The sequence below is a fragment of the Diceros bicornis genome, chromosome 17, assembly GCF_020826845.1.
Source record: "Diceros bicornis minor isolate mBicDic1 chromosome 17, mDicBic1.mat.cur, whole genome shotgun sequence".
In the NCBI taxonomy this organism is placed as follows: Eukaryota; Metazoa; Chordata; class Mammalia; order Perissodactyla; family Rhinocerotidae; genus Diceros; species Diceros bicornis.
Window position 1 is genome coordinate 29339364 of NC_080756.1, and position 6911 is coordinate 29346274.

The 6911-nt window shown below is 39.1% G+C and overlaps 1 non-coding gene across 1 annotated transcript; it reads left to right on the forward strand.

Annotated features, from left to right (window-relative positions):
* The first annotated feature begins 576 nt into the window (after nucleotides 1-576).
* LOC131416585 (U6 spliceosomal RNA) lies at nucleotides 577-679 on the forward strand. The gene has a single exon (XR_009222605.1). It is a non-coding gene; the product is annotated as a U6 spliceosomal RNA (small nuclear RNA).
* Nucleotides 680-6911: the final 6232 nt, after the last annotated feature.

The window sequence follows — 6911 nt, forward strand, 5'->3', positions numbered from 1 at the left end:
AGAAGTTTTCCTGGAAGCACCACTGAATAACTTTCATTTATAACTCTGCTCTAACAGTGTCACGTGGCTTTGTTACGACTTTGTGAAATTAACATTTGTTAAGTGGAGCACAGGGTGCCAGATGGTGAGCTGTAGCTCAACCACAGACCGCAAGAGAAATTGAAATACAGAAGTTTATCACTCACAGGTCCTGGAGGAAGTACATGGCATGCCTCAAGGAGCTACAAGGGTAAGTCAAGGTGGAGTGTAGACAGAGAGAGGCAGGACCTGGGGCAGGTGCAGGCTTTTGATAAGCCCCACGGGGCTCTTATCTAAGAGGAGCATAAGGCATACAGGCACTCAGAGGCAGGGGAGACTGTGATTGCAAGGGCTGTTGGGAAAATCATGTCAGGAACTCACATGTGCTTGTTACTCTGAAGCGGCTCTCTAGGCCATGCGCTTGCATGAGGGGGCTGGTGTCAGTTTAAGGTCCCTGCAGGCTGCTTGGCCAAACAAAATGGATGCTGAGGCAGCAATAGCATGAAGTAGCTTAGCTAAACTCTCTACAGCTTTCCTCTTGATACAAAGATGACTGAGTTGCTCGTTTTGGCAGCACATATGCTAAAATTGGAATAATCAAAGATTAGCAGGGTCCCTGTGCAAGGATGACATGCAAATTTGTGAAGTGTTCCGTATTTTTGAGACTAGATCTTAAATGTTCTCACCACACACACAAAAAGATAATTATGTGACCTGATAGAGGCATTAACTAACACTACCGTGGTAATCACATTGCAATACATAAATGTATCACATCAATACATTGTACACCTTAAACTTACACAATGTTATGTGTCGATTATAGTTCAATTTTAAAAAACAATAAATAAAGATGGTTGGGGAGCTGAGTACTTTTTACTGGGCACATTTCTGGCCCCCAGCCTCTCTCCCCTAAATGAAGGCTCTGTTATTAAGGAAGAAGGATATTAGATTGGCAATAGCCACAAAGCAGAGTTGGCTCATTATTAATTAATTCATTTACTCATTAAATATGTATTGAGAGCTCACTACACAACAAGAATTTTTCCAGATCCTGGAGATGAACAGGAAGCAAAATAGACAAAACTGCTCTCAAGGAGCTGTCACATTATTAGATGGAACTGTCGCGTTTGTGGGTAAAAAATAGTTGAATATCACCAATTTCATATGGTCCAACTTATTAACAACTATGTGAGTGTTTTACTTAATATGTAGGAATAATTATTTGATGGTAATGCTTCTTATAGTAGAACCTAGCAGGCATTTTAGTTTACCAAGTAGACTCTTGTGATGAGGTTGGCTATAAAGAGACGTGCTCAAACTAGTTCAAGTAAGGAGATATATCATAAGAAAACAAAGGAAATCACTAAACAAGAGCAGCCTCATGAAGACTGGTGCTAGAAGATAGTCTTGAATTCAAGATGGTGGTGGGGAATTCAATAACAAGTTTGTGGATCTTCATTCTAGTATTCTTCTATTAACATTCCTTGGCTTAGACATCACAGTTTTACTTCTGTCTTGCTACGAGCTGGATGCCAATGACTTCATTTCGTTATAGTCTCCCTGATCTGGATTCTTCCTAGTGATGGGTTCCTTTACTTTTGTTTCCCACTTCAGCCTATGCTACTACTGGAAATTTTTTTCTCATTGCTGTAGGCTAAATGCTTGTGTCCCTCAAAATTCTTGTGTTGAAATCATAACCCCTAAAGTGATAATATTAGGAGGTAGGGTCTTTGGGAGGTGATTAAGTAATGAGAGTGGAGCCCTCTTGGATGGGATTAGTGCCCTTATAATAGTGTCCCAGAGAGGTCTCTTGCCTCTTCCGTCATGTGAAGTTACAGCAAAAAGACACCATCTGTGAATCAGGAAGCAAGTTCTCACAAGACACTGAACCTGCTGGCGCCTTGATTTTGGACTTGGCCTCCAGAACTGTGAGAAATTAACTTCTGTTGTTTATAAGCTACTCAGTCAATGGTATTTTGTTATAGCAGCCTGAGCTAAGATGTACATGTTTCTGATTTCAAATTCTTAAAATAGAAGGATAACCTGATTTACCAAAATCAGGTTTTGTTTGTTTGTTTGTTTGTTTTCCAGGCCACACAAATTATAGTTTGAAGTGTAGCCCATGGTTTGATTGCCTTTGGATCACAAGCTCACCCTAGTTCAATAACATGTCATCAGTGTGGTCAACGTCAAGTGGTCTTCTACGTAGACCTTACCTTAATATCTCTTCTATACAGCGTAACCTTTACAACTGGATTATTCATTTCAGCACTTCTTTAGTGAGATATAAAGTGTGGACACTTTACTTGTCCGGCTGATGAAGAATTGATTCCGGCACAAAAAAATAAGGCACTATTATCTGCGAAACAGATGATTTTCATTAAACATGCTTGTTAATTGTCCCACTTATAAAGCCAGAAGTGAGCAAAGTATGTTACTTCAATTAATGTTAATATTTTGCCAGCAACAACAATGGTATATAGGGGTATTAGTGTTGGAAACAACCAGATTATCTAGTGCCCAGAATATTATAACAACCCAATTGATTACATCAATAATTTTCAGAATATGTTTCACAAACATGCTTAAGGGTCTCGGCAAATAATTGCATAAAATTCAGGTTTTAATATTTTAAACTATAGTTAAAATAATAATATAAAGCACTATGCAATGCACTAATATGTAGCAAATATTAACACATTGGAGGATGCTAAATTGTTAACATGTATTCTCATTTATTGAATTAAAAAAATCAGAAAATGTGATATAAATTTGAATTTATAAAACACACTGTACTGGTAAAAGGCTGCTTTCATTTGTTTTTGTTTTTGTTTTTGTTTTTGGTGAGGAAGACTGTCCCTGAGCTAAAGTCTGTTGCCAAGCTTCCTCTTTTTGCTTGAGGAAGATTGTCCCTGAGGTAATGTCTGTGCCAATCTTCCTCTATTTTGTATGTGGGATGCCACCACAGCATGGCTTGATTAGTGGTGTGTAGGTCTGCACCTGGGATCCAAACTCATGAACCCCAGGCCACCAAAGTGGAGGGCACAAACTTAACCACTATGCCACCAAACCAGCCCCTCATCTGTTTTATATATTGGAGTTTCATGTGTCATTTTTGCATAATGAGTTTTCAAGAAGGTGGAAACCTAGAAAAGTGGGCAGTCATAAAGCTGGCTTTCACCTTGGAGCATTTTCTGAACCTGAGTGAACTGGAGTTCAACTTCGCCTGACCTGGTAGTCATGAAGGAAATGAAACAAAGATGTAAGCCCACCCAGTTGGAGGATCAATATTCAAGACTCCCTTGTATAAATATAGGACTTCATGTGGCTACATGCTGAATGAAAAAGTGAGCTAGAACTAAGTCTGCTAACCTCAAACTCCAGGAAACTGAAAGCACAATTATCTGTCCTGAAACTTGACACTGGATAAAGGGGAAAAGTTATCTCTGAGAATGCATAATTATAACAAGTTCTGAGTTGGGTTTGCAGCCCACAATTCACATTGTTTGAGTGGTTAAAAAAAACATGTTAAGAGGGGCCGGCCTGGTGGCGTAGTGGTTGTTTGTGTGTTCCACTTCGGCGGCCCAGGGTTCTCAGGTTTGGATCCTGGGTGCAGACCTATGCACCACTTATCAAGCCATGCTGTGGCAGTGTCCCATATAAAGTAGAGGAAGATGAGCGCAGATGTTATACCAGGGCCAATCTTCCTCAGCAAAAAAGAGGAGGATTGGCAACAGATTTTAGCTCAGGGCTAATCTTCCTCACACACACACAAACACAAACAATAACAAAAAGACCATGTTAAGAATCTTTTAAAACTAGGGTTTGTGATTGGTAGAGCCTGCATCACCTGGCAGAAGCAAATACATATCTTCTCTGGGAAATTCCAACTTTAAATCAGGTCTCAACAAAATCTCACAGGTAAAGAGATTTAAGAAATATAAGGTTAACAGAGAAAGAAATCACAGAGCATTCAAGGAAACAAGACACTCTGAGTGAGAAAAATCAGAAAAAAGACCGAATAATCAAATTGACCAAGACTTCAGATATTGGAATCATACTTGATATATTTGAAGAAATAAAAGAACGAATGAGCGGCTGGCCCAGTGGCGTGGTGGTTAGGCTCACGTGCTTCACTTTGGTGGTCTAGGGTTGGCTGGTTTGGACCCTGGGTGCAGACCTACGCACCGCTCATTGAGCCATGCTGAGGCAGCATCCCATATAGAGCAACTAGAAGGATGTACAACTATGACATACAACTATCGACTGGGGCTTTGGGGAAAAAGGGAGGAAGACGGGCAACAGATGTTAGCTCAGGGCCAATCTTCCTCAAAAAAAAAAAAAAGATGTTTTTAAAAAAAAGGGAATGAAACTATAAATAAAAAGCAAAAGGCAATTTCAAATCTACAAAGATTTGAAAAGAAATAAACTTTTGGAAAAGAGGATATATAAATAGCACATGAAACCAATTTGGAGATAGAAGTTTGGGGACTGGGGAATAGACCTGAAGAAGTTATCTAGGCAGCAGCACAAAGAGGCAATGGAATGGAGAATGTGAAAAAGAGGTTAAGAGGCACGGAGGATGGATTGGACTCGTCCAACGTACATTTAATTGGTGTTTCAGAGGAGAGAAGGAGAATATGGAAGATGTAGTGTTTGAAAAGACAATGGATGAGAATTCTTCAGAATTTATGAAAGATACCAAAAATAGATTAAAGAAGCCCAGTTAGCCCAAGCAGGGTAATAGAAGAAAAATCCACACCTAGACACATTATAGTGAATCTGGAGAATGACAAAAACTAAGAGAAAAATTTAAAAGCAACCAGAGAGAAAAAAAAAACCTGATTACCCTTCAAAGTACTGTAACTACAATTAGACTTTTCATTGACAATAGTGGGAACCAGAAGATTGTGATCATTGTGATCATTACAATGAGCTAAGAGGAAATAACTGTCATCTAGAACTCTACTCTCAGTGAAAATATATCTCAAAAGTAAAGTACATAAAAAAAAATCTAGAGCATTTCCCTCAATAAGAAAAAAAATTCTGTAAGTTTATTTCAGGCAGAAAGAAAGTGATCCCAGATGGAAACTCTGAGTAGTAAGAAGGAAAGATAATCAAGGAAAATATGAATAATTCTAAACAGTCATTGACTGTATAAGATAATAGCAATCATTTTTTAAATTAAAACAAACAAATTAAAACCAAAATACATGACAAAATAGCATATATGTTGGGAGGGAGTCATCAGAATTAAAGATCTTTGTTCAGAGGTCAGTATAAACACTGAATAAATTTGAACGTTGATAAGTTATATTTGCATGTTTAAATTTTTAGAGTAAGCTCTCAAAGAAAAGAAATGGAGTTATAACTTGATTAGATTCTAAGTACATTGCCCATTCCATTAGCCTAGGCTACAGCATTCTGTTTTTAAGACTTGCGGTGTTAAGATTTATACATCAGGGGCGGCCCCATGGCTTGGCAGTTAGGTGCGGGCACTCCGATACTGGCGGCCCCGGTTCGGATCCCGGGCGCACACCGTCGCACTGCTTCTCTGGCCATGCTGAGGCTGCGTCCCACATACAGCAACTAGAAGGATGTGCAACTATGACATACAACTATCTACTGGGGTTTTGGGGGAAAAAAAAAATGAGGAGGATTGGCAATAGATGTTAGCTCAGAGCCGATCTTCCTCAGCAAAAAGAGGAGGATTAGCATGGATGTTAGTTCAGGGCTGATCTTCCTCAAAAAAAAAAAAAAGATTTATACATCCTAGCACAGAATCTAATGTTGTGCAAGAAACAATTTCCACAGTTAGATTTTGACTGTCATTGATCAAAGTTGAAGTGACTAAATGTCACCTCTCTGATAGCCTGGTTTCACAGGACGTGGTTCCTGCAACACTTGGCAGGAGAGGATAGAAATAACATAGCCTCTAGGGATACACACTGGTTTTCTGTCATCTCTTTGTGTGATGAAAAGTTGATGCTCTTTAATATTCTCTTTTTTTTTTGTGAGGGAGATCAGCCCTGTGCCAACATCTGCCAATCCTCCTCTTTTTTTTTGCTGAGGAAGACTGGCCCTGGGCTAACATTGGTGCCCATCTTCCTCCACTTTATATGGGATGCCGCCCCAGCATGGCTTGCCAAGCGGTGCATCGGTGCACACCCGGGATCCGAACCGGCCAACCCCGGGCTGCAGCAGCGGAGCGCGCACACTTAACTGTTTGCGCCACCGGCCGGCCCGATGCTCTTCAATATTCTAATGAAAATAGCCTAAGAGTTGCAAGTGCTGAACTTTGTGTAATGGATTTCTCAATCAATGCTAGGCAAAGACTTTTGTGTAATTATTTCTTCATACTTTGTGTTTCTCTTTTAAAAATTCTGTCCCTCATTTGATGGAAAAAAGTATATATATGCCAAGTAAGCTTCTACATTATCATAACAACACTTATCATACAGTTTACATGGCATTTTATTATTTTCAAAGCACTCTGACAAACATCATTTGATTTGTTCCTGAAAAGAATTTCAGAAGGCAGAAAGAACAAATGTTAAACTTATTTTCAGTAGTTGGAATCACAGCTTAGAAAGACCAAGTGATGTTCACATGACTGGTGATTGACAGGAGTAAAGAACCTTCTGACTTCCAGCCTGGTGCCTCCCCCACTACTCAAATCTCTCTTATAAATAAAGTGTTTAGTCATGTTAAGGACATAGAAGCTCTTCTTTGGGAAATTTGCATTGAAAAGTTTGTATTTGCGTATATGTGCAGCAGATTCTGCATAAGAAAAAAAAGGAGAAAGAATTTGATACAGCACTACAGGAAACAAAAATATCTTTTTACCTAAAATTGTTTTAAAGAAATACATTTAATGAGAACATTTCAGA